The 25,031-nt window shown below is 43.9% G+C and overlaps 1 protein-coding gene across 1 annotated transcript in view; it reads left to right on the top strand.

Annotated features, from left to right (window-relative positions):
- pdzd8 (PDZ domain containing 8) overlaps positions 1 to 25,031 on the top strand; it is a 103,032-nt gene that overhangs the window by 47,858 nt on the left and 30,143 nt on the right. The gene's annotated exons all lie outside the window — the stretch shown is intronic.

Here is a 25,031-nt window from a genome sequence, read left to right as displayed (position 1 = left end):
TTTACCAGGATGAGCTGGTTTTACTTGGTTTGACCTGGTTTGACCTGGTTTGACCTGGTTTGACCTGGTTTGACCAGGATGAGCTGGTTTGACCAGGATGAGCTGGTTTGACCAGGATGAGCTGGTTTGACCAGGATGAGCTGGTTTGACCAGGATGAGCTGGTTTTACTTGGTTTTACCTGGTTTGACCTGGTTTTACCAGGATGAGCTGGTTTTACCTGGTTTTACCAGGATGACCTGGTTTGACCAGGATGAGCTGGTTTTACCAGGATGAGCTGGTTTTACTTGGTTTGACCTGGTTTGACCTGGTTTTACCAGGATGAGCTGGTTTTACCTGGTTTTACCAGGATGAGCTGGTTTTACCCGGTTTTACCAGGATGAGCTGGTTTTACCTGGTTTTACCAGGATGACCTGGTTTGACCTGGTTTGACCAGGATGAGCTGGTTTTACCCGGTTTTACCAGGATGAGCTGGTTTTACCCGGTTTTACCAGGATGAGCTGGTTTTACCAGGATGACCTGGTTTGACCTGGTTTTACCAGGATGACCTGGTTTGACCTCCCTTTACTAAACCGTCCCAGTGAGGAGAAAACATCCCTCCCTTTACTAAACCGTCACAGTGAGGAGAAAACATCCCTCCCTTTACTAAACCGTCCCAGAGAGGAGAAAACATTCCTCCCTTTACTAAACCGTCCCAGTGAGGAGAAAACATCCCTCCCTTTACTAAACCGTCCCAGTGAGGAGAAAACATCCCTCCCTTTACTAAACCGTCCCAGAGAGGAGAAAACATCCCTCCTGTCTTTACTAAACCGTCCCAGTGAGGAGAAAACATCCCTCCCTTTACTAAACCGTCCCAGAGAGGAGAAAACATCCCTCCTGTCTTTACTAAACCGTCCCAGTGAGGAGAAAACATCCCCTCCTGTCTTTACTAAACCGTCCCAGTGAGGAGAAAACATCCCTCCCTTTACTAAACCGTCCCAGTGAGGAGAAAACATCCCTCCTGTCTTTACTAAACCGTCCCAGTGAGGAGAAAACATCCCTCCCTTTACTAAACCGTCCCAGTGAGGAGAAAACATCCCTCCTGTCTTTACTAAACCGTCCCAGTGAGGAGAAAACATCCCTCCTGTCTTTACTAAACCGTCCCAGTGAGGAGAAAACATCCCTGTCTTTACTAAACCGTCCCAGTGAGGAGAAAACATCCCTCCCTTTACTAAACCGTCCGAGTGAGGAGAAAACATCCCTCCCTTTACTAAACCGTCCCAGTGAGGAGAAAACATCCCTCCCTTTACTAAACCGTCCCAGTGAGGAGAAAACATCCCTCCCTTTACTAAACCGTCCCAGTGAGGAGAAAACATCCCTCCTGTCTTTACTAAACCGTCCCAGTGAGGAGAAAACATTCCTGTCTTTACTAAACCGTCCCAGTGAGGAGAAAACATCCCTCCTGTCTTTACTAAACCGTCCCAGTGAGGAGAAAACATCCCCTCCTGTCTTTACTAAACCGTCCCAGTGAGGAGAAAACATCCCTCCCTTTACTAAACCGTCCCAGAGAGGAGAAAACATTCCTCCCTTTACTAAACCGTCCCAGTGAGGAGAAAACATCCCTCCCTTTACTAAACCGTCCCAGTGAGGAGAAAACATCCCTCCCTTTACTAAACCGTCCCAGAGAGGAGAAAACATTCCTCCCTTTACTAAACCGTCCCAGTGAGGAGAAAACATCCCTCCCTTTACTAAACCGTCCCAGTGAGGAGAAAACATCCCTCCCTTTACTAAACCGTCCCAGAGAGGAGAAAACATTCCTCCCTTTACTAAACCGTCCCAGTGAGGAGAAAACATCCCTCCCTTTACTAAACCGTCCCAGTGAGGAGAAAACATCCCTCCCTTTACTAAACCGTCCCAGTGAGGAGAAAACATTCCTGTCTTTACTAAACCGTCCCAGTGAGGAGAAAACATTCCTCCTGTCTTTACTAAACCGTCCCAGTGAGGAGAAAACATCCCTCCCTTTACTAAACCGTCCCAGTGAGGAGAAAACATTCCTGTCTTTACTAAACCGTCCCAGTGAGGAGAAAACATCCCTCCCTTTACTAAACCGTCCCAGTGAGGAGAAAACATCCCCTCCCTTTACTAAACCGTCCCAGTGAGGAGAAAACATTCCTGTCTTTACTAAACCGTCCCAGTGAGGAGAAAACATCCCCTCCCTTTACTAAACCGTCCCAGTGAGGAGAAAACATCCCTCCCTTTACTAAACCATCCCAGTGAGGAGAAAACATCCCTCCCTTTACTAAACCGTCCCAGTGAGGAGAAAACATCCCTCCCTTTACTAAACCGTCCCAGTGAGGAGAAAACATCCCTCCTGTCTTTACTAAACCGTCCCAGTGAGGAGAAAACATCCCACCCTTTACTAAACCGTCCCAGTGAGGAGAAAACATCCCTCCCTTTACTAAACCGTCCCAGTGAGGAGAAAACATCCCTCCCTTTACTAAACCATCCCAGTGAGGAGAAAACATCCCTCCCTTTACTAAACCGTCCCAGTGAGGAGAAAACATCCCTCCTGTCTTTACTAAACCGTCCCAGTGAGGAGAAAACATCCCTCCCTTTACTAAACCGTCCCAGTGAGGAGAAAACATCCCTCCCTTTACTAAACCGTCCCAGTGAGGAGAAAACATCCCTCCCTTTACTAAACCGTCCCAGTGAGGAGAAAACATTCCTGTCTTTACTAAACCGTCCCAGTGAGGAGAAAACATCCCTCCCTTTACTAAACCGTCCCAGTGAGGAGAAAACATTCCTCCTGTCTTTACTAAACCGTCCCAGTGAGGAGAAAACATCCCTCCTGTCTTTACTAAACCGTCCCAGTGAGGAGAAAACATCCCTCCTGTCTTTACTAAACCGTCCCAGTGAGGAGAAAACATCCCTCCCTTTACTAAACCGTCCCAGTGAGGAGAAAACATCCCTCCCTTTACTAAACCGTCCCAGTGAGGAGAAAACATCCCTCCTGTCTTTACTAAACCGTCCCAGTGAGGAGAAAACATCCCTCCTGTCTTTACTAAACCATCCCAGTGAGGAGAAAACATCCCTCCTGTCTTTACTAAACCGTCCCAGTGAGGAGAAAACATTCCTGTCTTTACTAAACCGTCCCAGTGAGGAGAAAACATCCCTCCCTTTACTAAACCGTCCCAGTGAGGAGAAAACATCCCTCCCTTTACTAAACCGTCCCAGTGAGGAGAAAACATCCCTCCCTTTACTAAACCGTCCCAGTGAGGAGAAAACATTCCTGTCTTTACTAAACCGTCCCAGTGAGGAGAAAACATCCCTCCCTTTACTAAACCGTCCCAGTGAGGAGAAAACATCCCTCCCTTTACTAAACCGTCCCAGTGAGGAGAAAACATCCCTCCCTTTACTAAACCGTCCCAGTGAGGAGAAAACATTCCTGTCTTTACTAAACCGTCCCAGTGAGGAGAAAACATTCCTGTCTTTACTAAACCGTCCCAGTGAGGAGAAACCATCCCTCCCTTTACTAAACCGTCCCAGTGAGGAGAAAACATCCCTCCCTTTACTAAACCGTCCCAGTGAGGAGAAAACATCCCTCCTGTCTTTACTAAACCGTCCCAGTGAGGAGAAAACATCCCTCCCTTTACTAAACCGTCCCAGTGAGGAGAAAACATCCCTCCTGTCTTTACTAAACCGTCCCAGTGAGGAGAAAACATCCCTCCTGTCTTTACTAAACCGTCCCAGTGAGGAGAAAACATCCCTGTCTTTACTAAACCGTCCCAGTGAGGAGAAAACATCCCTCCCTTTACTAAACCGTCCGAGTGAGGAGAAAACATCCCTCCCTTTACTAAACCGTCCCAGTGAGGAGAAAACATCCCTCCCTTTACTAAACCGTCCCAGTGAGGAGAAAACATCCCTCCCTTTACTAAACCGTCCCAGTGAGGAGAAAACATCCCTCCTGTCTTTACTAAACCGTCCCAGTGAGGAGAAAACATTCCTGTCTTTACTAAACCGTCCCAGTGAGGAGAAAACATCCCTCCCTTTACTAAACCGTCCCAGTGAGGAGAAAACATCCCTCCCTTTACTAAACCGTCCCAGTGAGGAGAAAACATCCTCTCCTGTCTTTACTAAACCGTCCCAGTGAGGAGAAAACATCCCCCCCTTTACTAAACCGTCCCAGTGAGGAGAAAACATCCCTCCCTTTACTAAACCGTCCCAGTGAGGAGAAAACATCCCTCCCTTTACTAAACCGTCCCAGTGAGGAGAAAACATCCCTCCCTTTACTAAACCGTCCCAGTGAGGAGAAAACATCCCTCCCTTTACTAAACCGTCCCAGTGAGGAGAAAACATCCCTCCCTTTACTAAACCGTCCCAGTGAGGAGAAAACATTCCTGTCTTTACTAAACCGTCCCAGTGAGGAGAAAACATCCCTCCCTTTACTAAACCGTCCAAGTGTGGTTTGAAAAGACTCCGTCGTGCGTAGCAACGGGCGGATGGAGCGGATGAGCTTGCGGCGCAAACAGGCCGAGTTTTGGAAAGTTAAAGTTAAAGCGGGGTGGAAGTGACCGGCGGACTGGACAGCAGCGCAGACACCAGCAGCACCTTACTGCTGGGCGTATGACGATGCATGACAGCACATGATTTACGTATGGGTGGAGCTTGTTTTATGTCTCAGAGAAGGAGAGACGAGAGAGTGAGAAAAGCCTGTAATTTAATGCCCGCGGCTAAAAGCAAATGCGTGACAATGTATATTCGAATATTCATGATACAGTCATCTTGTACATCGCACAGAGTAGAAGCTGCAATACATCTAGTATACTCGATATATCGCCCAGCCCTACCGGACATGTTTAGTGTTTAAATGATAATTCAGGCTGGAGCAGCTCCAGTGATAGGAACATTCTTTTTTACAAAATGTACAAATCACAGCGTTCTTGTTGATAGTCCCGTCTTCTTTCATTTCATACATAAACTTGCCGTTCAAAGGCCCAGCAAAGATTTTCTGAGTCTCCCCTGAGTCGTCTAGGTCTTTGTTAGTTTGACTAGCAGCAGGAGGGAAGTGACCTGTTACTGCCCAGTGAACTACGGCTCCCTCAATGGGACACATTTAAAATGCTTGCGCATTTTGCCACTCATATTTTTTTTTTTTTAAACATCTGTTTATTGCACATTTTTATATTTTACAAGCAATGAACACAGAACATGAAGGCACAACAACAACAATAATAATAGTAATAATAATAATAGAAAAATATTTAAAAAAAACTAGAATGTCAGAAGATACAAGTTCCAATTCAATTCAATTTTATTTATATAGCGTCTAATACAACAGAGTTGTCTCTAGACGCTTTACAGAGACCCATACCCAGAACATGACCCCCGAGCAGTTATTACATAAACAATGGCAGGTAAAAACTCCCCTAGTGGGAGAAAAACCTTAAGCCAAACAGTGGCAAGGAAAAACTCCCCTTTAGGAGGGAAGAAACCTTGAGCAGGACCAGGCTCATCAGGGGGGACCCTCCTGCCGAGGGCCAGACTGGTGGGTCAGGGACGGCAACAGCACAGCAGGCAGGTGGAAGCAGCAACGGGATGACCAGGGGTGGGGACCGCAGGCCAGCACACAGCTCCCGAAGCTCCGGTCCAATCAGCAAGTCCCAGGTTGGGGTGCAGGGTCAGGAAAAGACTTGTGCTCCGTAATGCAAGCTACAAGCCACCCATGGCCACCTGCAGGACAAAAGAGAGAAAAGGGAGGAGAAGGGGGGGGCAGCAACGGGATGACCAGGGGTGGGGACCGCAGGCCAGCACGCAGCTCCCGAAGCTCCGGCCCAATCAGCAAGTCCCAGGTTGGGGTGCAGGGTCGGGGAAAGACTTGTGCTCCGTAATGCAAGCTACAAGCCACCCACGACCACCTGCAGGTTCCGGTGTCCGGCAAAGGATGCTGTTCCACTACCTGTGCATATATGTACTTAACAATATATATAAATCGGAAAAATATGAAAAGATAAATCAGTCATCAGTCTTCAGTTTGACTCATCATTCCAACCATCTGCTTCAATATCCTTTTTCTCAAGGAAATTACAAAAAACCTTCCAGATTTTCCAAAATATGTGGAGCTTGTTCTTTGAGGTGTAGCTTATCTTTTCTAAAGCAAAGTAAAAGGACATCCCTGTCAACCAAGCAATAATTTAGAGTTTGTATTCACCGATTGAGTTTGAGCTGTATAACAAGCTTTGGCCCACTCCTCTTCTGTTAAATTTTCCTGTAAATCTGATCTCCTTGATTGTAATATGTTTTGTGATGACTCTCTGGATTTACTCAAAAACAAATTGTATAGAAAGGATATCTGTCCTTTGGAGTTTAAAAGTCTCATTGTAAAGTCTTCCAGGGAAGACACTGGGGGGATTTTCAACCTATTACCCTGCCTGGCCATTATGAAGCTTCTCAATTGGAGATATTTAAAGAAATGTTTTGAGGGTATTCCATATGTGGCCTTAAGTTCATCAAAGGACATGAACGTTTTAAACCCGATAAAGATAGGAGAAAACTGTGATAACTTAGTGGTTTCTCCCAAGTGGTCCAAAACCTTGTGCCATGTCATGATTGTATTTTTGAGGAAGGGTTTTTTTTGTCTGCTTAATCAGTTTATTCTTGTCAGCTGAATATAAATATAAATTAAGGGGAATGTTGATGGAGTGGGACTCTATTGAAACCCAAGCTGGAAGATCATTCTTTGCCAAATGAAACCCTGCTGCTCTGATTTTAGCTGCCCAATAATACCATAATAGATTTGGTACATGTAGCCCACCTCTATATTATGGTAGATGTAGCAATGAAAACCTGAGCCCGGCACGCCTATTGTTCCAAATAAAGGAGGAGAATAGCTTTTTAAGTGAACAAAAAAGTGAGGCTGGGGGAGCAAGCGGAATAGAAACTTTAATTAATTATTAAAGCCTCCGTTTCAGTAAGTCACAAATTTTGGCGCTTTTCCACTAGTACCTACTCAGCCCGACTCCACTCGCCTTGCACTCGTTTCTTTTCAATACCCAGATGAGAAGTAGGAGGTTGGAGAAGCTGCTGTGACGTATTTGATTGTGTGATCTAAACAAAGAAGACAACACTAAAGATGTAGAACCTGGAGGAGATGATAGATGTGCTGCTGGATCTGTGGCTTGTGTTCCATATCAAGTTAAAAAATGAGAGAGAAGCTTCAAGCGGCAACGCTTTAAAAAAAAATGTTGTTCGTCTCTGCGCTGCTGAAAAGCTGGAGCCGTGAGCAGCTATGAAGAGACAGAGCTCCTGGTAGATCTGGTCGTTCCTTATCTCCCGTCTAGATCCCTTTTTAATTCTCTCCTCAGCACCAGGTTTATGAACATCTGACCCTCAGAGTTGGATCATGAAACAGACTTTTACTGCCATTGCTGGTTGAATAAAATGAACCAGAATCCGTCAGAGTCTCTTTCTCTGATTTCCTCCTCCTGACTCAGACGTCTGACTCCAACCCCCCGACCAATCGGTGGCCTGTAGTGTGATGATGTCAGATACAGCCGACTCAGCTGCATAGAACCTCGGCAGAGTAGATACAGAAAAAGTATCTACTCCACCCGCCTCCACCCCTAGTGGAGAAGCACAAAACCGAGGTGAGTGGAGTCGGGCTGAGTAGGTACTGGTGGAAAAGATCCATTTGTTTACCATTCTGTCTCAACACTGCCATTTTAGCCGTCAGCACAGCCCTGGCCAAACAACCACTTCAAAGCAATTGTATCCCTTTTCTTCTGAATATACGCATATGAATGCAGATTCCCAGTGGCATTTGAGGCTGATTTATCAGACGTCTCCAGTCTGCGTGTCCACAGCAGGACTCTGTAGTCAGGATTAAAGGCTATACCATCTGGAAAAGGTCAATTCATCCATCCTTGCCTCCCATTTTCCCCTTGATGATGTCCAGATAGAAGCTTCCATCAGTGGCCTGGTGAAAACAGTTGTCTGTGTCGTAAGCTTGTGGAAGTTTCACATATTTTCTCATTTTATTCAATGCTTACCAGTGTGAAAAGAATGTTTTTCACTGCTGCCTTCAGTTGTCCTTCTTGAAGCCACAGATCACCGTTTAATTTCAGATTCAACACAGTAGTTTACAACATGGATGTCATGTATTGTAGCTATTCTGTAATCCAGATATCGTAGTTTAAATACTTCAGCACGCTGTGCTTAGTTTAATGTAACATACATTATAGGGTCACATGCATCTCAGGGCCCAGCTTTATGAGGCATTTAAATCAGGATTTCCTAGCTGCTAAACAGCATTGGATGGTGCACACAATCGTTGCAAAGGTCTCGACACCAAACCCTGTTTCCTGGAACATATTGAATGCGTCATTTACATTTGTGCTCCGACAAACATTTGAGACCTTCAGCTGCCCTCAGGACAGGAAGGCTGCGCTCATTAACACTCACCGCTTTCATTTGCTTTTCTCTTTGTACACTTGCAGCTTTGTAGCTTTGTCTATGCATGTAACTGTTCAGTGAAGTAAATGACAGATAATAGAGTTTCTCCACTCAGATAAACCAGATTAATGTATTGGATGCTGCTGGTTTACCACAGAAACAGTCATGTTAAAAGGTTAGTACCCCCTCCTGTAAACCAAAGTTTAATTTAATTTTTTTTGTTTCTTTTGTTTATGTTTGCTGTCCACTTGGCAAATGGAAAGCATTCCAGACAGAAGTCAATCTTGCTTTGGGTGGACTCTCTCTTCCCAGTGTTTCAGTTCCTTGGAGAAGAGAATCAAATTGTTTGCAAATTTTGCAAACAATTTGATTCCAGTGAAGCCAGCAGTCAATAGTAAACATGGTGCCCGAGCGACACAAAAATGCTCAAAAGTCTAATTACATTTCAATAAAAAAGTTGACAACTGTACAACTTTCAATGTTTGCCAAGTGGATATTTCGTCAAAGGGAGGAAATACAACCAACATGCAATAACAATCAATGGATGTCACATTTTCCGTCTGCTCCGGACCAACGTCGGTAATATTAGCATGTCCTTGGCTAATAATACTGCAGGTGACTAATTAACTAACAAACACTGCCTATCAGATTAGCGCCATTGGCCTCATTGTTGTTTTATTCCAAATGACAATCGTTAAGGGAATCGATAAAGAACCGAATTGTTAAGCAGAATTGAAAATGGAATTGGAATCGTAAAAATCGTATCAAATTCCCGTCCCTAGTGCCATGCTCCAGAGAAATATAAAAAACAATACCCAAATGCTACATCTTAGAGCCCACAGGCCCCATTAAGCATGTGAAATGTTAAAGTACATAACAGCACAGTTAGAAGAAAGACTGAGAAGGTAAGGTTTGTTTGGAGGGGTCTCTTTTGTTAAAAAGTGGAGTTGTTTGGCCTTAAAGTCCAGCACCATGTTTGGCAAAACCAAGAACAGCACTTGATCAGAAACAGCGTATTCCCTCTGTCAAGCATGGGTTGGGGTTGGGGGTTAGGGTTAGGGGTAAGGGTTAGGGTTGGGGGTAAGGGTTAGGGGTTAGGGGTAGGGTTAGGGGTTAGGGGTAAGGGTTAGGGGTAGGTTTAGGGGTAAGGGTTAGGGGTTAGGGGTAGGGTTAGGGGTTAGGGGTAAGGGTTAGGGGTTGGGGTTAGGGTTAGGGGTTAGGGGTAAGGGTAATGGTTAGGGGTAAGGGTTGGGGTTAGGGGTAAGGGTTGGGGTTAGGGTTAGGGGTTGGGGTTAAGGGTTAGGGTTAGGGGTGAGGGTTAGGGGTTGGGGTTAGGGGTAAGGGTTGGGGTTAGGGGTAAGGGTTAGGGGTTGGGGTAAGGGTTAGGGGTAAGGGTTAGGGGTTAGGGGTAGGGTTAGGAGTTAGGGGTAAGGGTTGGGGTTAGGGGTAAGGGTTAGGGTTAGGGGTAAGGGTTGGGGTTAGGGGTAAGGGTTAGGGGTTGGGGTTAGGGGTAAGGGTTAGGGTTGGGGTTGGGGTGTGGAGCACTAATGATACCAGGTTGTTTTTGCAGTACAGGACCTGCGTACGTCAGACATGAACCTGTGGGCTCGTATTCAAGGGGGGGTTAGTCTTACACCCCTGTACTTCTGTGTAAGCCTGATAAACAAAGCTTGAACAGAGCCTTAACGCCAAAGCCAAGTATGTGTTACAATTAAAGAGTTTCAAAACTTTACTGCTAAGTTATCTGACGGAAATATAACATCCATTACATACACACTACGATCCAGCTGTTTCCAGAAGGCTTTAAGCTCAAATATGCAGTTTCACACCAGTCAGTCTCAGTCAGGGTCGACAAGAAGACAACAGAGTTTTTTTTCGTTTTTTTGACGGTGCCATAGTTGGCTAGCTACAAACTCTATACATCCCATAATATATAATAATATTCCCGCGCTCTCAACAGCGGTACTCGCATCGTTACGAGGCAACGAAGCAGGTTGACTCACGTTGCAGAACAGCTCTGCACAGAGGCTCCTAAACGTAAATGATCATTGATTTATGAATGAATGGATACGTCGCTTATTTTTGGCATATTACATTTATTTTTAGGCCTGGCTGGGGGTCTCGTTGGCCAAAATACATCTGTTTTGACATTTATGCGTAACCTAAAAATGCCAAATGAACTGTTAAGCGTGTCTGTAAGTATAGCTAATTCAGCAGTGCCACAGTTTTTCTTATGAAGGCAATTTGCATTCAGGGCTTGAAGTTGACACCAACACAATTCTGAAGTCCAAAACAAACATTGTGTCATTTTTACCCACAACTCCTCTGCTCGTCAGTTTTTAGTGTTACTCCTACCACATTAAAAGTTGTGTGTGTCAGCATTTGTTGAATACCTGTGAGAGTAAACGTAGGGCGGATGTTTGTTCTTCTATTTTTCATTCATGGTATGTTGATGGCCCGATGTACGTCAGCCGTGTTTGCACATCTGCCTCAGCGCTCTTATTGCTGGTGTCTGCGTTGATGCCTGCTGACAGCATGGCTGAGGGCCAGGAGAAGACTGCAGCGGTGCATGCACTGGGCCGGTTGCTCTGTGTTGCATGAAAAGGGAACATTCATTTCCGGTTACACAAGCCTGGATGGACGCAGGGAATTACTTGGAAAGCAGGTGCAATGTTTATCAGCTGGTAGGAGTGTAATAGACATTGAATTAAAATGCTTTCCATGGAAACTGTTAATCTCATTGTTTCACAACTTTATGTTTAGATTTAATACATGACAAGAGGACATATGGAAGTGCAAAATGGGGACTTCTCTACAGGAAGCCTTAAAAGACATGAGTTGCCTTATTGTCTTAAGATTTTATCTATCCATCCACTCATCCTTCCATCCATCCATTCTGCACCTCAGAGTTGGATCATGAAACAGACTTTTGTGCTGCCATTGCTGGTCGAATAAAATGAAGAAGCCGCAAGTTGCTCTTTCTCTGATTTCCTCCTCCTGACTCAGACGTCAGACTCCAACCACCCGACCAATCGGTGTCCTGTAGTGTGATGATGTCAGATACAACCGACTCAGCAGCTTAGAACTTCGGCAGAATAGTTACAGAAAAGTATCTACTCGGCACGTTAGACCCCTAGTGGAAAAACGCAAAACCGGGGCGAGTCCAGTCGCGCTGAGGAGATAATAATGGAAAAGCGCCATAAGTTGTGGCTCTCAATGTTTTTGTGGGAGTGACAAACATATTCCAGTATGTGTGTGTGAGTCGGTCTGTTCCCTCTGGCCACATTTTTATTGTCCTGATTATGGATGAGTGGATTGTACTTGTGAGACAGAAACAAAGGAAGACGCTGTGACTGCTCTGTGTGAGGTAGGCGTGTAGCTTCGTCAGCTCCAGCTCTGTTCCTCTAGCGTGGCAGGAAACATGTTAACGACATCTGGGGAGGGTCATCTTCAATGTCACATGCAACAATAAAATAGAACAATAAATCTGGATGTGTTGTCTGATATTTGCTGATTAGCCTCCAGTGGTGTGTACACAGCAATAATTATTATGGATGTGAATTTTTATTAAACTTCGATCTTAGAACGGTCTCTGTTTTAACTATGAGGAACTCCATATTTGGCGAGAGATGTTTCTCCGTGGTGCCAGCATTTGTACCCCCAGCTTTGTTCTGATCCTCCGGATTTACTGGAGTCATCTGTAGTCCTGTCTGCACAGAGAATGTGGCGTCTTGCTAACTCAATAACGCTGTCTCTGTAAAAATTGTGGCCTAAGAGTCCATTATCTGTTTATTGTTAGTGATGCTTAGTCGTAGTTTAGTGCGTACATTGGTGAGTACACAAACAGGAGCCCTGGTGCCACATGGATGACTCTTAAAAAACATACAGGGATGTTTTTTGTGAAAATCTTTCTTTCTCCTTATTTTTCCATTAAAATGTGATTATTCAGAGATGCTGTGAAATCCTCTGAAACAACTCGGATTTGAACAGATTACTTATAAAACCATATGAAGATGTTTTAAAAAATAAATAAATACATATATATACTGTGGGAAAGAAATGTATTTTTGGTAGTGTGGCGGACACAATAACGGACCTCGCACCCATCAGGACTGTATGGAAGGGGGCGTGGTCACAAGCGTTTATTGGTTGCTTAGCAACGTGTCTTTGTTTACTGTTATCAACTGGTAGTTGTCAACTGACAGTTCTTTTAGTCAGTTGGATTCCGCTGTCACGGAATAAAGACGTGTTTTACCAACCTCTGGAGTCGAGCCTCATCCTGCCACATTGGTGACCCCGACGTGATGAACGGCCAAACTCCGGGTAGCGAGCAAGACTCGATCCGCTTCCTCAGCCAAACCGCGGTAGTCGCCCGTTGCGAGGCAGCTGGAGTTCACCAGCGCTGCGCGGATGGGCGGCGGCTGAAATGAACTGATTAAAATAAGTATATTTCTTAAACAGAAACCTGTCGTGCTTAAGTTAAAATTGTATAAATTAATATAAAACAATAGAAAGAAAGCAGAACATCCATTCTGTAATAGTGCACATTTTTATTGCAATACTAAAAGTGCAAACAGAAAGTCTGTAGAAAACTTGTAAACATATTTGAGCCTCAAAGGCCATGACTGTAGCTACAGTTGGAGTAAAACAGAAAAGAATAACTGATGAACTCAACAGCTCAATGCCATTTTCCATTGGCTTTTTATGACTATTTTTTGACTCTCACAGTAATACGGGACAAAGTGTGTCCCTTTGCAGTTCAATACGGGACGCATACTTTAGTTTATAAATACGGGACGATTCTGTTTTTCAAAGGACGGTTGGCAACCCAAAGCGTGAGCAACACAACCACACTAGCTGCCTGGTTGAAGGATTGGATGTTTCATAGTGTGAGCCGGCTGGTGACCAGCAGGAGGACGAGGTGCCGGGCTGTTGTTGCTCTGTTTAGTTCTTTGGTACTGAGGCTCCTGTTAGTTAAATGGAAAAATTGTTGAATTGCATGTTTGTGTTGTTTCTTTAAACTTCAATCATCCAATACACCAAAGAAGAGTCAATTTCAAATGAAGTCGTTTGGGGTTGGCAAATTTTTCCTGGGCACAACCCAAAAACTCTGCTCTGCTGCTCCTCCCACAAATGGTTCCTGACAAATGTGTTACCATTTAAAAGGGAAACTGAACAGGCTTTCAAACAATACGAGATTTATTGCCAAGAAGCATTGTTACAATGAATAAAACAATCTACCAAACACACATTTCATTACTTTTTGTGATGTTTATATCGTATTTGGATATGCCAAATGGAAAAATCCCCTAATCAATAAAAAGGCATTTCTGTATCCTGCATGCTTTTCATGCAGAGTTAATTTCATACATGGGATTTTAGCAGAGTGACACATCTCCACACCCCTCCATCCCCTTTACAGCTTACAATACATGTTTAATGTATCACTCGTGACTTTGTGTCTTTAATGTTTTAAAGGTGACCTATTATGAAAAACAGGTTTTCTCTTGCTTAAACATATATAAAGTGGTCTCCCCTCACCCTGCCAACTCAGAGAAGGAGGAAAGCAACCAAATTCTGCAGGGTCTGTACAGCCGCCCGGAGGATCCTTCCAGTGTCATGTGACTTCTACGAGCCGTTCAGATTCTGCTCCCATCGTGAGTCACGCTCCATCCAGATTTCCAAAGGTCTCCTCCGCTGCTGAAACCACGCCCACAACTAACTCTGCCGGCCAGAGCTTCCGCCATTGTTTGGAAGCGGTGGCTGTTTGAACAACGAGGGACCGTTAAAATTAGGTTTTGCATCAACACTTACCCTCATAAAAGGCGTTACACCAACGCAGAGCCTACGGCGTAGGGTACGTGTCGATTTAACGGCATGGGAACAGAGGAAGAACAGTGCTCTTCGAAATAAAAGCATAAAAATAAAACGTAAAATGACAGAAGTGCTTAATTCACTCTGCACGTAATCTGCTGCCATTTACACGCACCACCAGCTGAAAAGTAGCAGATCTACAAACTTATAGTGCAGCACTCTGCCCTGAGTGCAGCGATATGAGCTTGTAGATCTGCTATTTTTTAACTCCTACTTTAAATATTGTAAAGTAGCTGTTGAAAAATAGCAAATCTACAAGCTTTTAGCGCAGAGTGCCACGATACAAGCTTACAAACCCAGTTTAGTATTTTTGGGGAAGGGGGAGGGGGGGTGACATCCGCTGCTAATCCAGGACGCGAGAACACACATGGAGGCGCACGTCGAGCATTGGAAATCTGCAAAAAAAACCAACCAGAACAGGCACGGAACCGGCAGAAACACGGGCAGCAACCGTCCCAGGTCCCGAGACCCAATCACAACTAAGCTAAGCTACCGCGATTAACTAACCCCCAAAACTACAGGGCAAGCATGCAGGTGAACGGGCCGGTGTATATGTCTACATATGTATATGTCTAACAAATTGTAAACACAGGTCACACACATGACGCTGGTGATGTTTCTGTCGCATAATGTGACGTTCTCCCACTATGGGAGTTTTTACCTGCCATTGTTTATGTAATAATTACTCTGGGGTTTATGTTCATGTTATGGGTCTCTGGAAAGCGTCTAGAGACAACATCTGTTGTATTAGACGCTATATAAATAAAATTGAATTGAATTTAAATAGAATTGAAGCCTAAATGTCAGTTTCCCTTAAGCAAACATGAAGACGGAGTTTTTGCAAATCTCCACTTTGGCCGGATTTTCAGAAATATGAAATAGTTTTTGGTGACTTTGAGCTCGTTTTCGTGTAAACGAACGGCCAAAACGCATGAAAACACCAGCGTTTTTGCTACGTGTAAACAGGGCCTGAGAGACTTCAGGAGATCCCTTGATTCTGATTAAGAATAAGTGGGTATAGATCAGGGGTGCCCAATCCTGGTCTTCGAGAGCAACTATCCAGCATGTTTTAGATGTTTCCCTGCTTCAGCACACCCTGATAAAAGTAGCTGTTTTAACAACAGAACTGTCCAGAGCTTTGTGACAAGCTAATGATGAGTAATTAGAATCAGGTGTTCTGAAGCAGGGAAACATCTAAAACATGCTGGATTGGGGCTCTCGAGGACCAGGATTGGGCACCCCTGGTATAGATCATGGATGGATGGATTAATAAAGTAGAACCAAACTGGTGTGCAGGAGCTAATGGTTCACCCAGGGACTACAAGGTTGGTGCTTGACCATTACCATTCTAAAATCAAACCAGCCCAGACTAAACCAGTTTCAGGTTCTATTCCCACATTCCTATATAAAGCTAAACTCCAAATTGTTCCGTCTTTCATCCTGGCCATGTGTTGTGTAATCACACGTGTCTGCTCCATCAGAGGTCTGCACACCTGCTGGTCATCAACTCCGTGATGAATACCTGCTGCTAATGTGGCCTGTTCAATCCCATGGACGCAATAAGACCAGGTTTAGATTTCCCCACATGATTTTATTATCCCGTCTTTTTATTTTCATTTTCATTTTTTACAATGAAAAAGTTGAGTTATTTTTCCTCTGTTGTATTTGCCAAATAAAACAACCACATGATTGTAATTAGTTTTTACACTAGAAAATAAATGAAGGATTAAAAAAGGTGGATCTTACTTTTGGCTTTTTTAAAAACAGAAAAGAAACAAACTTCATGAACACGACCTTGTGGTTCCTCATTTCATTGAGCATCTGTCACATAATAAGAGGACACTTAAACCCTTTACCTTTGTTTTATGGCAATGGCATCAGACTTTAGAAGGTTCGTCATCCATTTCCGTTTTACTGTGCCAATTAAAGGAGCGGTTCTAATCTGTCTGATGGGGGCGGGCTGGACACAGAAAAACAGATGAAAGACATGAGAGGTTGGTTCCACAACCTGTTTGTTTCTAATCACTCTGCCACTGATCAATTCACCTCAGAGGAAACTCAATAAAGCAGCTGCCATGTGCATGACGAGCAGAGCCGCAGACATATTACATACGTCTTGCCGTCTTCATTTTGAATGTCCTTCTTCTGATTCTACAGGCACACCCTCTCATTAGAGAAGAAATGACCTGTTGAGGTGCAGCTGAAAGTTGGTTGCTTCTCATAACTACAAATCTTAGCTTCACATGGTGTTGATAGGCAACATCATTTTGTAAAGGTAACATTTGGAAACACTGTATTCGATAGAATATGATGGAAATACTATGGAATTGGGTCTGCTGTTGGTGTGTTGCCTTTGCGGATTAATGGGAAACGATCTTCCTGTGACTAAATTGTTTATCAGCAAACTTCAATGATCTTTGTATGAAGACTATGAGGAAGGAATACAGTTTTTGTCCTGGTGTTTGTGATATGAACTGTACAAACCACTCATCGTAAGTTTGGTGAATTCAATTCTTGGCTGACACACAAACAGCTACAGTAACCTATGAAACACACTGGAAGAAAAAGTGAGTGAACTGTTGGAGTAAACAGCTGCTCAGACTTCGGTTGACAACATTGACTTTTAGTAAAGTCTTTCAGTATCTCTGGATCAGAGCTGGAACAGTCATTTTTTATTGCAGACTATTTGGTGTGAAAGCTTCAAATGAGTCATTCCACATCATCTTTATTTTTCTGTAGTTAAACTCTGGTGCATCACCCAGCTTCTACAAAGCTTCAGCCGGTGGCCACAGCCCTGGTGTTGCTGCTTCGGCAAACCTCCATGATAGAAGGTGGCCGAGGCCTCGAAGACATACAGTTATGTCTTCATGCCTTTAGCTCTTCCTCTGTGGTGTGTCTTTGACTTTGTCTTGGCTGGTCGTGCACTTCAGAAAGAGTAGCCACATACTAATGTCTTTACTTATCAACAGTTTATGTAACCGTTGACTGATGCCTGAACAGTTTGAGATGACTTTCTATTCCTATCCAGTAGGGGTGGGCGATATGACGATATTAGATCGTGAAGGATTACCACGTGCAGACGATCTTTCAAACTGCAGAGATCGTCGGAACGGATAGAATTGGTTTGTCATCGAGCTCAAGCAAATGTAATTTGCAAAGTTTGCACAGAAACCGTTCGCACATCGGGTGGTAACATGACAAATCTGTTTAATCCCCTGAAGAGGAAGAACCCCAAGCAGTATGCTAAGAGCTAAAGCGCGAGGGGCCGCTAGCGTGAGACCAAAACAGACAATATTAACAGGCATTCGACATTGTCAAGCAAGCGATGGAAAGAGGTAACGGAAGCCGCTACCTTTTATCTCGCAAAGGATAAGGTACCGTTACAGATGTTAAAACAGGTGTTAAAACACATGCTTAAACTAGCTGCCCAGCCGTAAATACTCAGAGGTAGAGGGCTGCATTGGGGTTGGGACTCGCCCCACGCAAATCTGGCTCCCGGTTTGAACTTTGCTGCGGGCGGCTAAAAAAAAAACTGCGCGATCGGGATGTAGCCTAGCAGAAAGATGGAAATCAATGACGTGGAAAAGAACCTCAAACAAGGTCTTTACAAAACAAAGACAAAGCAAGGCAAGTCAGATATTTGGATATTTGCGACTGCTTATTAGTGCGAAGCGAGGTGTGCGTCAGTGTTAATTTTGGCAACAAATGTTGATTTAGCTTTAGATACATCCATTTAGGTAAAATGAGCAAACAAAAAACTCAGTTTTAATTTTAATTGATTTTAGTTTCAATCCAGTTTTGGTTGACCAATTCGAACAGGAATTTTATATCTTTATTTTGTTTTTAGCAATTCAGTTAGACAAGATGTAGCGTAAAAAAACATTTACCTGTACAGTAATTGAAATTAAATATCTATTAACCAGTTAGGGGATTGTGTTAAGGCGCCTAAACACGCAGCACTGACAGATTTAACATTAATTTCTCAATAAAAACAAGAAAGAACAGCAGATCTGCTCTGATAGTGTTCCTAACAAAGAGCGTGCAGCGGTCTTTAGTTGTGATCTCACAGCAACTGCTGTCTCACTCGTCCACTTCTCCTTTTCTATGCCGTTCTGCATCTCATCAGTCACATTACTACACTTCACACTTCCAGGCATCAAAATTAAGTCCTTTTATTTTCATAAACGTGCAAGAGGGCGAACTGTTACAGTATGTTGTTCCAGTTTTAGATCAAATGCGTGCATGTGACCTCCTCTTCCGTTATAATAAAGTTAGGTCTGATTGGATCTCTTCCCGGCTTGTTACGCTTTTCCAAGCATCTAGATTTGTTGTCACTGGTTCATGTCTGAGGCTAATATTGCTTTTTATTTTATTTTTTATTTTTTTATTCACTAACTTGGCATCAATACACTTCATTATCATTTTCATCCTGGTGTATTTGTTTTTAATTTGGTTATCTGCCTCCCCCTGTTTGCAAAAATAAGACTGGCTGGGATTTAGGAACCTGCTGAAATGTGCCATTTATACCGTTTTACAATCATAATAGAGTTTATGTGACACACATTTCAATATAAATGTACAAAAAAAAACAATCAGCAAGTATCACATAAATTGCACAATAAAATGCAAGAAGGTCTTGCTGTGTACACACAGCAAAACAAGACAGAACAAATAAACGGAAAAAAAACAGAAACGGAACGGAAAATAAATAAAAATAAAAAATGCTTGTGCTTTACCTTGTGCTAAGTTAGCTTTTCTAATGTAACAATTCAATTTTATTTGTATAGCGTCTAATACAACAAAAGTTGTCTCCAGACGCTTTCCAGAGATCCAGAACATGAACATAAACCCCAGAGCAATTATTACCAATGGCAGGTAAAAACTCCCCTAGTGGGAGAAAAGCCTTAAGCCAAACAGTGGCAAGAAAAAACCTACAAGAGTACCACTTCCTTTCCATCTTACGCACGTTTTGTTTCAACATGCGGATATCTGAATTATACCAAGGAGTTAAGCTCCTGTGGCTAGAAACCCTCCTTTTCAAAAGAGCAACTTCATCTAAAGCTGAATGCAACAAATCAGCAGTGTTACTAGCAAGGAAATCAACATCAGAGGTAGAACCCAGGTCACTGGCCTCGACTACATCACTATTTTCCACTGTCGTAAGATAAGCAATGGCCTCCCTAAATTTAGCAATAGCTTCATCAGACAAACATCTGCTAAAATAATACCTCCTATTTTGCACTTCAACATCGACAATATTAAATTAAAAAGTTATTAAATAATGGTCGGATAAAAGGGAGTTTACAGGTGACACCAACAGACCATCAGTTTCAACACCGTAGGTGAGAACGAGATCGACAGTATGATTAAAACAGTGCGTTGGTTTGTCCACTTTTTGTGAGATACCCATTGATTCTAGAAGAGAATTGAAAGCTAATTTAAGATTATCGCTTTCAACATCCATATGAATACTAAGCGTGAGGCTTTCAAATGTATTATGATTGCACTTACCGTATTTTCGCGACCATTCGGCGCACCGTGTGGAAAGGCGCACCCTCATTTTTGTGTGTCATTTTTAGATTTAAAACATACATATGGCGCACCGACCCAAAAGGCGCAGTCTACAGAGCAGAGCTGCACACACGCGTGCCGCAAAACACGCCGGCCGGAAAACACACACACCCGCTGCAGAACGCACACACATGCAGAACGCACACACAAGCACACAAGCGCTTATTTAAAAAATAGAGCGGGAGCAAAACCTCTGTTTCTGCATTAAAGAGCTCCGCTAATTCAGCTGCGCCAGTCCGAATTTCCTCGGTGTCAGTCACTTTCTGCACAACAGTAAATAAACTTTTCATACCCCGTTGTGCGGATCCTCCCCCGCGCAGAGTCCGTCTCTCCCCAGCGGGGTGGAGCAGCGCGCGTCACAGCGGCTTTAACCGGGAATGTGACCTATTCGGACCAGCTGGGACCGCCTGGGACCGGGTCCCGGGTCCAGCGTCCCGCGTCCCGCGTCCCGGGTCCCGCTCCGCGCTGGACCGGGTCCGCTCCCCGTCTGCTCCCCCGCGCTGGACCCGCTCACACACGCGCTGTCGGGGAGCCGGTACCGGGGTTTGTATCCGACAGGAGCTCCAGTCCGAATTTCCAGACCTGTCTCAGCCACCTGATCATCATCATCCCTTCATCCAGCCCCCCCTTTCCATTCGTCCTTATAATGACTCCGGCTGGAAACGTCTTATGCAAAGTTTTTCTTTTAAAAATCACCATAGGTTTCTGTCCATCAGCTGCGCCAGTCAAGCGCTACATAAATGAGAATCTGTGTGTGTCGCCGCGAATACACACCCGCGCATGTCGGGGTCCGGTACCGGGTTTGTAACCGACAGATTTGGCTGCAAATTTCGGAGGGTGAAGCTGATCAGACCTGAGACAGACCCCAGAAATCTCTGCTCGCAAAGCGGCCGGGAACCAGGTCGATTGGACCGCTTGGGGAACCTGGAAGTCGGGTTGCAGCAGTGCCCATCACCGCGCTGCTCCAGCCGCTGCTTTAACCGGGGAATCACCGGTTCCGACATGCAAAACACACGCGCGCTGCAGAACAAGTGTGCTTATTTAAATAGAGCGGGAGCAAAACTTAGTTTGATTGTATTTTATTTCACTTTACACATCAAGCAAATCCTTAAAAGTTTTCATCTTCTGTTTCGCATTAAACAGCTCAGTGGATGGTCTCATTCAGCTTCACCCGCCCCCTTCTCCCTTTACCGTTCTCATGGCCGGCCTTACATTACCGTAATTCAGGTAATAGACACGGCGCACCGTTTCTTAAGGCGCCCGGCACATTTAAAAAAAAAAAAAAAAAAAAAAGTTGCGCCTTATGGTCGCGAAAATACGGTAGGTTAAATTTTTGTTTGGAGACCGGAGTTATAAATTGCTGCGACTCCTCCGCCCCGGCCCGTGTTTCTAGGAATGTGATGATTAAAGTAGCCGGGCAGAGTTGATTCATTCAAACTAACATACTCTTCCTCCTGTAACCATGTTTCTGTTAAGCAGAAAATATCACTCCTGTTCTCTGTAATTATATCGTTTACTAACGGAGACTTGGAGCTTAACGATCGTATATTTAGTAGTCCGCATCTAATTTTTAGTCCCTTATTGGTACCAAATGTGCATTGGTTTTAATTTTTACAAGATTATTTTGGTTAACGCCTCTATAACGCCGCACCTGGTGAACTTTTGGAGGGCGGGGAACTGCAACCACTTCTATTTTGCTAGGCACCTGGTTAGAGTTGCCAATTACATAATGCAATCCTACAGTTTTGTTGGCAGGCGTTGGTCCTCGAGAAGCAGCAGAGAAGTGTGTTAAACTACAGCTCTGCATCCTGGCCTGGACCCTGCATTGTCAGGGAGAGGGTCTAATAAAACAGGCCAAATTACTAGAGACAAGAGCTGCAACAACCCGGGTGGGATGAATGCCGTCTCTTCTAATCAGACCGGGCTTTCCCCAGAACATCTTCCAATTGTCAATAAAGGCCACGTCGTTTCAACACACATTGCCATCTCTCTAAGACACACAACTCATTTAATATGAGTTTAGAACTTTTGCTTGTGGCCTAGGACAACATCCAGGAGCGTTCAGTATGCAGGACACTGACGTTGGCTTAACAAACGCTGTCATCTTGGAGTCACTGAGAGATGTTCCAGGCTCCTCATTTGTAGTATTAGTGTCAGTGACCTTTCTCCCCATCTGCAGAGATCTGGCAGCTGAAACAACATGGGCTCGCCTGTTTCTCCTCTGCTGCGTCCCTCTTATTTACAGTGATGGCAACCACCAGTGTATGTGCATGGTTTTAACAAATATTATGTTATGCAGAGTTTATTGTGCTGCAACTTAAATAAATGAAATAGGAGTATATTTGTTGTCTTTTCCTCCAAAAATGATGGAAAAGATGAAGGAAAACACAACAGAGCTGTTTTGAACGGTGTCTTTTTAATGGCTGTTCAGAGAGCCCGCAGAGATGAAATGATAATGACTCCACGACCTGCAGACTTGTTTATTTGTGTGCAGAAATCAGCTGACAAAATGTGCAAATGTTACCTGGATGATAAGTAAATGTTACGTGCTAAAGTGGCCAGATTGCTTCCTTCTGGGACTAAAATGACACAAGACAACTTGCGAGTTGAGGGAGGAGAGAAATGGATTCAGCGTTTGTGTTACAGACGGGCTCCAGCTCTCAAAGATGAGGAAACCAAAATGCCACTTGATAACATGCTGAACTGGAAATTGTGTCGTATTAATTTTGAACGAACCCCCCTAGTTCAAAATGAACTTATCATTTAATCAACAAGGGTGATGCAGCAGTCATGACAGATCCTTCTTTTTCAGTGGTAGGACAATGGCAGGACTGTCGAGGGGAACTGAGTGGGCAACCAACCTACTGTTGCTGCTTATACAAGTGCAAATTAGCCTGCACACCTTTTTGTTTGCTTGCGTCTCCATAACAACTCCTTTGTTCACAAAGCTTTTGAAACCGCCTGCCTGTGATTTAAAAGGCAACTTGAAAAATTCAGATTGGGCATCGCAACAAACAAAGGCGATGTGAAACCTGGTTTGCTTAAGAAAGACACGCTACACCGTTGCCCTAACAATTTCATCATATCTGTCAATGACTCGGCCCAATCTTCCCAGAATTGAAGGCTGCTGAATGTGAAAAATCACCACAATGTTATTGAGTTATCATAATAGGAGTAAAAATGTAATTGAGGAATGATCCTGTTGTGTCTGAGCTTCAGGCTGTCTGCATTTAGCCGTGTGTTTATATCAGCTACCTGTTGGCATGTGCTGGGGACGTGCATTCAATGCAAAACTTAGTGCCCGCTCTTAAGCTGCTTTCACATAGAACGCGGTTTGCGCCGCGCACACCGCTGGGTGGGTGAGGAGCAAGGCGCGCATGCGTACATATTTGTCGCAAGTTGCTAGGCGACCGGAAAAAGTTTTTCCGTTCTGGCGCCCTTTTCCCACTCGTTTGGACGTACAGTAGCTACAGCTCGGTTTGAAAAATGTATCTGTCCCTCCTTCAAAGAAAAGCCCTGGCTTTAGTTCTTCTGAGGAGGAGACAAGTAGCAGCAGCAGCAAGGTGGGTCCATGAAATCCTCATGGCAAGACAGGATTTGGGGGAATACAGGCTCGTACCACTTTTAAACACAACTGCTGTGTCCAAATTCTGGGAGATTTCTCTCCACTTTTGTCCCTTTTTATTGAGGTCATGATATTCCTGCAGTCTCATCCCACAGCTCCTCACACAGACTCACAGCCAAGATCATTCTTTCCTCCATGTTGATTGTCTCTGATCTACAACCTGCAAGTTTTTTTCACCATCCACCACCTTCTCTCCAATTGGACGCACCGAGATGTCGTCACAGCGCGGCACAGTGAAATTTAAAAAATTCCAATTCGGGCAGGCAGGCACGGCGAAACACCGCGGCACGCGCCCTCTTGTGCGCCGCCGAGCTCGGTGGCAGAGCCCACCGCTCTTGCGCCGCGGTAGCACATACACAATGAATGGGAAAGCCGGCGGCGGCCGCCGTTTTGCGCGTACTATGTGAAAAGGACTTTACACTTCTATGTTTTTGATGATTAAAATAATCTAACGTATTGGTATTAGAAAAATACAACCTCAGATGAACGGAATAACAAACACTGTATTAGAACATGGCAGATGAGTGTGAGGGGATCCCCCCCCCCCACCAGCTAAATGCCACGGGGAGACTATGAGAAGTTAAGCCCTGCTCAGTTTCAAGATTAAAGATTTGTTAAAAAAAAGATGTTAAATATTGTGACATGGAGAGGTATATATTATGTATTACAAAATATACACATACCTACTGTATACACAAACACAGAAAATAATTAAATTAAATAATTATTTCAAATGAGGCCTTGAATTTAATATGGATTGAACATTTAACCTTACTCATCGACTACGTTTTAATTCCTGCAGAGCCAAAATCAAACTAGCAAGGTGAATTAAATTGAAATCAACATGGAGGAAATTTAATTTAATTTTTTTTAATTCAAGATCTTTTTATTGAAATTTTCACAAAGTAAAAAAGGTGAAATGCTGAATGTCAATTACAAATATTTTTTTTTGAGTAGGCATGGGCATGTTAATCATAGCATACACCAGTGTACAAAATATAAAAAACAATTAAACAGTATGAAAAAATATAAAATAGTAACAAAAACAGACTCCAGACCAAACTAATCCCTCCCATGTCACTGCCAGATTACTAATCACAATATGAGGTCATTCTAACATCAAAAGCCTGCACTAGGAATACAAAAGAAATATGAAGTATAGTTCACAGGGTCTGGAATGCTTCTAGAAAAGGTCCCCACACTTTCTGGAACTTATTTGATTGCTGAAGCGAGTATCTAATTTTCTCCAGTTTTAAGCAGGACATGATGTCTTCCAGCCATTGTGCACGAGTAGGAGGGAAGGGATCCTTCCACCTGAACAGAATTGCCCGACGAGCCAAAAGGGAGGCAAAAGACAAAGTGTGCCCCTGTGCAGTGGTTAACTTCCTTCCTCCCTCCATGACCCCAAACAGGGCAGTCAGTGGGTTTGGTTCTAATCTGATTTTAAGCACCAGAGAGAGAGTATGAAATACTTCCATCCAGTACTTGTTTAGACATGGGCAGGACCAGTACATGTGGATGAGAGAGGCTTCTGCT

Source organism: Cololabis saira, chromosome 17 (genome assembly GCF_033807715.1).
Source record: "Cololabis saira isolate AMF1-May2022 chromosome 17, fColSai1.1, whole genome shotgun sequence".
Taxonomy (NCBI): domain Eukaryota; kingdom Metazoa; phylum Chordata; class Actinopteri; order Beloniformes; family Belonidae; genus Cololabis; species Cololabis saira.
Note: the sequence above shows the minus strand (reverse complement) of the source record. Positions and strands in the feature narration are given on the sequence as shown.